The sequence below is a fragment of the Hylobates moloch genome, unplaced genomic scaffold, assembly GCF_009828535.3.
Source record: "Hylobates moloch isolate HMO894 unplaced genomic scaffold, HMol_V3 SCAFFOLD_6, whole genome shotgun sequence".
Taxonomy (NCBI): Eukaryota; Metazoa; Chordata; class Mammalia; order Primates; family Hylobatidae; genus Hylobates; species Hylobates moloch.
This window is the reverse complement of record NW_026652281.1, coordinates 111588212-111598198: the sequence shown is the minus strand read 5'-3', so window position 1 is coordinate 111598198 and position 9987 is coordinate 111588212. Positions and strand designations below refer to the sequence as shown.

The window sequence follows — 9987 nt, the reverse complement described above, 5'->3', positions numbered from 1 at the left end:
TCCCCTGTGCTCTGCATGTTAAATAAATTTGTATGCCTTTTTCTCCTACCTGCCTTTTGTCATTTTCAGTGAACCTTCAGAAGGTAAAGGCGGAAGCTTTCCTTCTTTGCCCTACAGTGTCAACAACAGCCAGCCAGGCAAAGGGTTTCAGAAACCCAAGTGGGATCAAGGTGATTAGCCACATGGCTCTATTCTACAAACTAGTGGTCAGAATAACAAGAGTTTGCTTATTAGGAGGCCGAGGTGGGAGAATTGCTTGAGTTCAGGAGTTTTGAGACCAGTCTAGGCAACACAGTGAGACCCTGTCTCTATTTAATAAAAATAAAATAAAATAAAAACATTTAAGTTTGCTTAAACATTTTCAAAGCTTTCTAAAAACAAATGGCTGTGTCATATATATATATATTTAATTATAAAATAATCATGTAAAATATTTAATCATGTTCAATCATGCATGTATTGTAGACCTGTGAGATGGCCATTCTTTTGAATTCTCCCAATGACTTAGGAGCTCAGTTCAATCCCAGAAAGTTTTTGTATCTTTCAGACAGCTCTAATTGTTTAAAGGTCTTCCATTTAAAGATGAAATCTAGCTTTATATAGCTCTCACTCTTTGGCCCTATGCTTGCCTTGAAAATTAAGGAAGAACAAGCCATCTTCTACAAAACAGCCTTCAAAGGTCTGAAGACATTACAGGGCTGCTGGAACTGCATCCTCTGCTCCTCCAGTAACCTGGTCTGCAGTTCTCCATCTTCCTGTGAGCACTTTAGTTCACCGATGCTAGGCTTAAAATAAGATACTCACACTGAAATTCTCCTGGTATGGCCTGAGGCTAGCAAAATAGTGAAGGACTGACTTTCTGTGATCTGAAAGCTGAACATCCATCCAGTAAAGTAAAAGCAGCTAGTAGAGTACTGTTTTAAGAATACCAGTTTTAAGGTTTCTGGCAGAGGAAAGACTTGTCTGATTCAACAGAAACAAATAAGCTTATATTTACAAAAGGTTAAAAGATTCACGCATTTTGATATAGAAATGCCATTTTATATGAACACAGGTAATGGATTAACAGACAACCTTTGCAAGACAGAAGCTAACCAACCTGACTTTAATCATCACTACCTTTGCAGTCAGGAGCTGGGTAACTTCCTGCAGTAAGAAGCCTTAGGGGAATGCAATTTCCATTGCTTTGTGATGTTAATTTAAGGCAATTATCGTAAGTAGACTCCCAAAAAGTTTTGCATATTATTTGTCCTTGTGAAAGCCCAGTGCTGTTGGAGAGTCGGGATGCTGGAGAAGCCCTAGGAAAGGAATAGTCAGAATTTATGTTTTGTTTTGTTTTTGTTTTTGTTGAGACAGAGTCTCACTGTGTTGCCCAGGCTGGAATGCAGTGGCACGATCTCTGCTCACTGCAGCTCCCCGCCCCCAAGGTTAAAGTGATTCTCCCACCTTAGCCTCCTAAGTAGCTGGGATTATAGGCACGCACCACCACGTCTGGCTAATTTTTGTATTTTTAGTAGAGAGGGGGTTTACCATGTTGGCCAGGTTGGTCTCGAATCCCTGACCTCAAGTGATCTACCTGCCTTGGTCTTCCAAAGTGCTGGGATTACAGGCGTGAGCCACCGCACCCAACCTAGAATTTACTTTTTTTTTTTTTTTTTAGCGACAAGTCTTGCCACATTGCCTAGGCTGGCCTTGGACTTCTGGGCTCAAGGGATCCTCCCAAGTAGCTGGGATTACAGGTGTGCACCACCACACCTGACTTAGATACTTCTGTAAGAGCTGAAGATCTCAAAGTTTGAAAACTTCTAGCGTTTTCCAACTTTCCTGTGAAAGGCTGGGAACCCTGCTCCAAGAGCACTCTCTACTTAGATTTTTTTTTTTTTTTTGAGACAGTCTTGCTCTGTCACCCAGGCTGAAGTGCAATGGCACAATCTCGGCTCACTGCAACCTCCGCCTCCCAGGTTCAAGCGATTCTCCTGCCTCAGCCTCCCAAGTAGCTGGGATTACAGGCACCTGCCACCACGCCTGGCTAATTTTGTATTTTTAATAGAGATGGGGTTTCAACACGTTGGCTAGGCTAGTCTCGAACTCTTGACCTCAGGCGATCCACCCACCTTGGCCTCTCAAAGTCCTAGGAATACAGGCGTGAGCCACCGCCTCCGGCCTCCATTTAGTAGTTTCACAGCACCTGCATTTTCAGTTTTTCCTGGGCAGGAAGGGCAAGAATAAAACTGCTTCTCCAGTTCATTTGGCTGTATTAGAACAGTTTTGTTGTGTATGGAGGGGAAAAAATGGGCATTCTTTTCTCCTTGACACTTTCGGGACCACTATGCATTTAAGTTATGTGCTGAGCTTGACTGTGGTGGGAAGAAAGGTGACCCCGGGGTCCACGGCTCAGTGGTCCCATAACCCACTAGGAGGTCTCCTTGAGCCATTTCTGGGGGTGGGAGAGGATTCACCTGTCGGATTGTCCCCCCCTACCCCCTGCGTTGCATGGATCAAAATGGGAACAGAACAGCTGAAAGTGCTGGAGGATAAATAAGGACCAGCTGGAAGGCTGGGCGCGGTGGCTCACGCCTGTAATCTCAGCACTTTGGGAGGCCCAGGCAGGTGGATTGCCTGAGATCAGGAGTTCAAGACAAGCCTGGCCAACATGGTGAAACCCCATCTCTATTAAAAATACAAAAAGATTAGCTGGCCATGGTGGCATGTGCCTATAATCCCAGCTCCTCAGGAGGCTGAGGCAGGGGAATTGTGTGAACCAGGGAGGTGAAGGTTGCAGTGAGCCGAGATCACGCCACTGCACTCCAGCCTGGGCAACAGAGCGAAAATCCATCTGGAAAAAAAAAGGGACCAGCTGTTTTTCCAGCCCCACGTTTCAGTGCCAGGGCCTCTGGGCCAGGCACTTCTATTGAACGTCAGCCACAGAGTTGGGGGGCTGCACAAAGAGGAAAGAGGCTGCTCAAAAGAGTCTGGAAATTCAAGAATGTGAGAGTAATGATTGCTGTAGCTGTTCACCAGCTTTAAAGAGTAAGCCTGCAAGTGGTAGGTATGGAAACTTAGATATAAACCTGGATTTGGCAAAACAGTAAAAACTTTAAAAGTGTGCATGAGGGCTGGGCACGGTGGCTCACACCTGTGATCCCCAAACTTGGGGAGGCTAAGGCAGAAGAATTGCTTGAGCCCAGGAATTCAAGAGCAGCCTGAGCAACACGACAAAACCCTGTCTCTATGAAAAATTTAAATAAAATTAGCTGGGCGTGGTGGCGCACCTGTAGTCCCAGCTACCCAGGAGGCTGAGGTAGGAGGATTGCTTGAGTCCAGGAGGTCAAAGCTGCTGTGAGCTTCCACCAAAGGCTGTGTGTCCCCAGATTAAAACAACAACAACAACAACAACAAAAACAAACCAGGTGCAGTGGCTCACATCTGTAATCCCAGCACTTTGGGAGGCTGAGGTGGGTGGATCAAGAGGTCAGGGGTTCGAGACCAGCCTGGCCAACATAGCAAAACCCTGACTGTACTAAACAAAATACAAAAATATTATCCGGGCGTGGTGGCAGGCACCTGTAGTCTCAGCTGCTCTGGAGGCTGAGGCAGAATTGCTTGAACATGGGAGGCAGAGGCTGCCATGAGCTGAGATCATACCACTGCACTCCAGCCTGGGCAACAGAGAAAAAAAAAAAAAAAAGGAAAAACCCTAGATGTCCGTAGAAGTTCAGTTTTCAGAGGGTGAAGGGGGAAAACTTCCCCCTTCACCCTCTGAAGATTCACTGAAAATGAACTGACAAAACGCGCAGATTAAGAGGAGAAAAAGGCATACAAATTTATTGATGGGAGGGGGAAATTGGGGATCACAAAGTGATTACTCAAATAATCCTATGGTGCCCAGATGCCCCCAGATGCTTATATAACTTTATTCACAGAGGAGGCAAAATGTAGGTCATTCTTTTGAGGGGCAATAAATGATTATTAGGGAGAATGAATGGACCTTGGAGAACAGAAATTAAGCTGTAAATGATCCTCTTTGCAGTTGAGTGAGCCTTAGAAACAGACATGATCTTGTGAAAAGGTCAGTCCAGGTAGGGTTATATTCCTCAATCTTCTTTTTTGCAGTAGATAATGAGACACATGGGAGGTGATGGAAAACAGTTGTTTTCTTTGGTGGATCCAGTTTTATTTTGTTTTGTTTTGTTTTGTTTTGTTTGAGACAGAGTCTCCACTCTGCAAACTCCGCCTCCCGAGTTTGAGCGATTCTCGTGCCTCAGCCTTCCAAGTAGCTGAGATTACAGGTGCCCACCATCATGCCTGGCTAATTTTTGTATTTTTTGTTTGTTTTTGAGACGGAGTCTCGCTCTGTCGCCCAGGCTGGAGTGCAGTGGCTCACTCGGCTCACTGCAAGCTCCACCTCCCGGGTTCACACCATTCTCCTGCCTCAGCCTCCCGAGTAGCTGGGACTACAGGCACCTGCCACCACGCCTGGCTAATTTTTTTTTTTTTTTTTTTTTTTTTACAGGGTTTCACTGTGTTAGCCAGGATGGTCTCGATCTCCTGACCTCATGATCCACCCGCCTCAGCCTCCCAAAGTGCTGGCATTACAGGCGTGAGCCACCGCGCCCTGCCTAATTTTTGTATTTTTAATAGAGACAGGATTTCACCATGTTGGCCAGGCTGGTCTCCAACTCCTGACCTCAGGTGATCCGCCTGCCTTGGCCTCCCAAAGTGCTGGGATTACAGGCGTGAGCCACTGCACCCAGCCCACAAATTTACATAAGTTTTACATGACACAGTAGTCTTCAGAAATGAGGACTCAAAAAGCAGGTAAAATTGTGTATTTTTATGCTTAAGATTTTTTGTTTTGTTTTGTATTTTTGAGATGGAGTCTCTCTTAGTTGCCCAGGCTGGAGTACAGTGGTGCCATCTAAGCTCACGGCAACCTCCACCTCCCTGGTTCAAGTGATTTTCCTCCTTCAGCCTCTTAAGTAGCTGGGACTACAGGTGTGCACCACCTCCCCCAGCTAATTTTTTTGTGTGTATTTTTAGTAGAGATGGGGTTTGGCCATTTTGGCCAGGCTGGTCTTGAACTCCTGGCCTCAGATAATCTGCCTGCCTTGTATGCTTAGGTTTGTCGAAACAAGGACAGTTATGGAGTAATGTGATTGGAGGACAAAAGGGTTATGCTCAGCAGGGCACAGTGGCTCATGCCTGTAATCCCAGCAATTTTGGAGGCTGAGGTAGGAGGATCACTTGAGCCCAGGAGTTCCAGACCAGCCTGGGCAACATAGCAAGACGCCATCTCTACAAAAAATAAAAAATTAGCTAGGCGTGGTGGCACGGCCTGTAGTCCCAGCTACTGGGAGACTTAGGTGGGAGGATTGCTTGAGCCTGGGAGATGGAGGCTGCAGTGAGCTGTGATTGCCACTACACTTCAGCCTGGGTGACAGAGCGAGACCCTATTTAAACAAAAAAAAGGTATGATCTAATGATAATAAACTCAGTGAAACCTAGTAAGGCCTGTTTGTTTAGATTCTTTTTCTCTTCAGGAATAAGGATGTTCCTGTCTTCTGGCTACAGGAAGAGTACCTCTTGAATGAGGGCCTTATGACCTGCTTCAGGGGAGAAGGTCAGAGAGTAACTCTCTAGGTTTTTGTTTTTTTCTTTAAGTTTTCTTATTTTTTTTTTTTTTTTGGCTGTAAGTTTATTCAATGCAAAATAATCCTCTCCAATTTTACTGAGGTGGCTGACCACATCCACCGTCAAATCTGCCTCTAAACTGGAATTCGGTTGCTGACCCAGCCCCAGCCTCGGCTTTCTTGTCGGCACCAGGGGGCACAACACTCCGTCTGTGGGTATCTCTGTCGGCTTCCCCTCTTGTGAGTCTTGCAGGTCACTTACCCTCCAGACCCTTAGGCTGAGGCTTGCCAGTCTCTGGATGGCTGTAGCATAGGGTGGCAGGCACAATTTCCAGGAGCAGATGAAGGTAATCATGGAGATACTGGATACCCTCATTGGTAAGGTACCAGTAGAAATGTCTCCAGGCAAACTGTTCCTTCATGTGCCTCGGGACTTGGGAGACTGCATGGCCTTCATGACATGAAGGTTGGGCACAATCTTGTCTGCCAGCTCCGGGTGCTTAGGCATGTAGACCTCCTTCTTGGCCACCATGACTCCCTCCTTAAAAAGGAGTTCATAAATGGCAATCTGGTTCTTCTTAGCCATCAACATCTTTGCGGCTGTAGGCAGCTCGGGCCAGCTGGAAAGGCCTTCCTAGGTTGTATGACCTGTTTTGGGGGGGAAGGGAGAGGAGAAGGGATGGTGAGAGTGACCTTCCTGTTGCCGCTTTCTCAAATGCCAAGGTGCCATGTTTTAGGGTAGCATGTTCTGACTCCATCAATACCAAAATATAATAATAATAATTATAAGAATAAAGAAAAAAATAGACCAATCTCATTCATAAATATTTAAAAATCACAAATAAAATTATAGCAAACAAAATCCAAAAACACACTGAAAGAATAATATACTATGTCCAAATGGAGTTTTATCTAGGAATAGAAATAAGGTTTGAGATAAGAAAATCTACTAATGTAAGTCATTATATTAATAATTCTACATAGGAAACATGGTTATCTATAAATACTGAAAATGCAAAATTAAATATTTGTTCTATTTCTTTCTCTTTTCTTTTTTTTTTTTTTTTTTGAGATAGGGTCTTGCTCTGTCACCCAGGCTGGAGTGCAGTAATGTAATTATAGGTCTCTGCAGCATGAATTCCTGGTTCAGGTGATGCTCCTGCCTCAGCCACCCAAGTAGCTAAGGCTACAGGTGTACATCACCACTCATGGCTAGAATATCTATAATTAGCTTAGGGTTTCTAGGTCCATAATAAAAATAATTAGTGGGGAATATTCTGTAAGGTAATCTTAGAAGGAGGAAGAAGAGGGAAAAGAGGAGGAAGAATAAGAATAAGGAGGAGGAGGAGAAAAGAGAAGGAGGGAGAAACAGGAGGAGGAAGAAGAAAAGGAGGAAGAGGAAGGAGAAGAAAGAAGGAAGAAGAAGGAGAAAGAGGAAGAAGAAGGAGAAGAAGAGGAGGAAGAGGAAGGAGAAGAAGAGGAGGAAGAGGAAGGAGAAGAAAAAAAGAAGAAGAAGAGGAGCAGGAGGAGGAGGAGAAAAGAAGAAGAAAAGAAAAGAAGAGGCCGGGCGCAGTGGCTCACTCCTGTAATCCCAGCACTTTGGGAGGCCGAGGCGGGCAGATCACGAGGTCAGGAGATCGAGACCATCCTGGCTAACACGGTGAAACCCTGTCTCTACTAAAAATACAAAAAATTAGCCGGGAGTGGTGGCGGGCGCCCTATTCGGGAGGCTGAGGCAGGAGAATGGTGTGAACCCGGGAGGCGGAGCTTGCAGTGAACCGAGATCACACCACTGCACTCCAGCCTGGGTGACAGAGTGGTACTCTGTCTCAAAAAAAAAAAGAAAAGAAAAGAAGAAAAAAGGTGGTCTCGGTGGCTCATGCCTGTAATCCTAGCACTTTGGGAGGCTGAGCACTTTGGGTGGATTGCTTAAGCACAGGAGTTGGAGACTAGCATGGGCAACATAGTGAGACCTTGCCTCTATGATATGGTTTCTCTGTGTCCCCACCCAAATCTCAGCTTGAATTGTATCTCCCAGAATTCCCATGTGTTGTGGGAGGGACCCAGGAGAAGGTAATTGAATCACGGGGGCTGGTCTTTCCCATGCTATTCTTGTGATAGTGAATAAGTCTCACGAGATCTGATGGGCTTATCAGGGGTTCCTGCTTTTGCTTCTTCCTTATTTTTCTCTTGACACCACCACGTAAGTAGTGCCTTTTGCCGCCATGATTCTGAGGCCTCCCCAGTCGTGTGGAACTGTAAGTCCAATTAAACCTCTTTTTCTTCCCAGTCTCAGGTATGTCTTTATCAGCAGTGTGAAAATGGACTAATACACTCTACCAAAAATTTTTTGTTTTTTTTTTGAGACAGAGTCTCACTCTGTCACTAGGCTGGAGTGTGGTGGCACAATCTCGACTCACTGCAAACTCCACCTCCTGGGTTCAAGAGATTCTCCTGCTCAGCCTCCCGAGTAGTTGGGACTACAGGCGCACACCACCATGCCTAGCTAATTTTTGTATTTTTAATAGAGACGTGGTTTCACCTTGGCCAGGATGGTCTCAATCTCTTGATCTTGTGATTTGCCCACCTTGGCCTCCCAAAGTGCTGGGATTACAGCTGTGAGCCACCACGCCGAGCCAAAATTTTAAAAAATCAGCTGGACATGGTGGTGTGCACCAGCTACTTGGGAGGCTGAGGTGGGAGGATCACTTAAGTCTAGCAGGTTGAGGTTGCAGTGAGCCTTGAATGTGCCATTGCACTCCAGCCTGGGCAACAGAGTGAGACTCAGTCTCAAAAGAAAAAAAAAATGGAAAAGAAAATGTGGAGGCTAATTTCCCTACTTGTGAATGTGTACTGGACTTAGTGACTCACTTTCAATGAATACAGTAAGTAAAAAATGATGGCATGTGACCTATGACCCCAAGTCACAAAAGATAGCATGGCTTCTTCCTTGCTTTTTCTTGGTTCACTTACTCTGAAGGAAGACCCCTTGCCATGTGAGGACACTCAAGCAGTCTTGTGGAGAGATCCATGTAGTCATGAACTGAGATCTACTGCAAACAGCCATGTAAATGAGCCATCTCGGAGGTAGATCCTCCAGCGCCAGACAAACCTTCACATAACTGAAACACCGGAAAACAAATTAAGACAGTCTTGAATTCCTGATTCACAGAAACTGTGAGATAATGTTTATATTTTAAGTCACTACATTTTGTAGCAATTTGCTATACAGTCATATGACTAATATAGAAGGCAAAATAAAGACATTTGCAGGTAGACAACAGGTGAATGAACTTGGCCCCAGCAGACTTGTACTACAGAATTTTTTTTTTTTTTTTTTTTTTTTCTCTTGAGACAGGATCTTGCTTAGCCTCCTGAGTAGCTGGGACCACAGACACATGCCATGACACCTGGCTACTTTTTGTTTGTTTGTTTGTTTGTTTTTCAGATGGAGTCTTGCTCTGTGGCCCAAGCTGGAGTGCAGTGGCGATCTCAGCTCACTGAAACCTCCACCCACTGGGTTCAAGCGATTCTCGTGCTTCAGCCTCCCAAGTAGCTGGGATTACAGGCACAGGCCACCAGGCCCAGCTAATTTTTGTATTATTATTATTATTATTATTTGAGACAGAGTTTCCCTCTGCTGCCCAGGCTGGAGTGCAGTGGTGCAATCTTGGCTCACTACAGCCTCCGCCTCCTGGGTTCAAGCAATTCTCCTGCCTCAGCCTCCCGAGTAGCTGGGATTACAGGCATGCACAACCACACCTGGCTAATTTTTTGTATTTTTAGTAGAAACAGGGTTTCACCATGTTGGCCAGGCTGGTCTTGAACTCCGGACCTCAGGTGATCTGCCCACCTCGCCCTCCCAAAGTGCTGGAATTACAGGCATGAGCCACCATTTTTGTATTTTTAGTAGAGATAGGGTTTCACCATTTTGGCCAGGTTGGTCTCAAACTCCTGACCTCAGGGGATCTGCCCACTTTGGCCTCCCAAAGTGCTGGGATTACAGGCATGAGCCACCATGCCCAGCCTTAATTAATTTTTTTTATAGGGACAGAGTCACACCATGTTGCCTAGGTTGGTCTTGAACTCCTTGGCTCAAGCAATTCTTGCACCTTGTCCTCCTCAAGTGCTGGGATTACAGGCATGAGCCATCTTGCCTGGCCTAAGGATTTCTAATGTAAAATTTTCAGGTAGAAGGAAAATGAAACCAGATGAAGGGTAAGAGATAGATAAGGAATGGATAACAAATAAAGTGGTAAATATATGTAAGATCTAATGTTTCATTGGATTTAAAAATATACCACAACAATAAGAAGGCCTAAATAAATGGAGAGATATACCATGTTCATAGATTGGG

At 45.2% G+C, this 9987-nt stretch overlaps 1 pseudogene; it reads right to left on the bottom strand.

Moving 5' to 3' along the window:
• Positions 1–5725: 5725 nt before the first annotated feature.
• On the bottom strand, positions 5726–8729 carry LOC116471510 (small ribosomal subunit protein eS10-like; annotated as a pseudogene).
• Positions 8730–9987: the final 1258 nt, after the last annotated feature.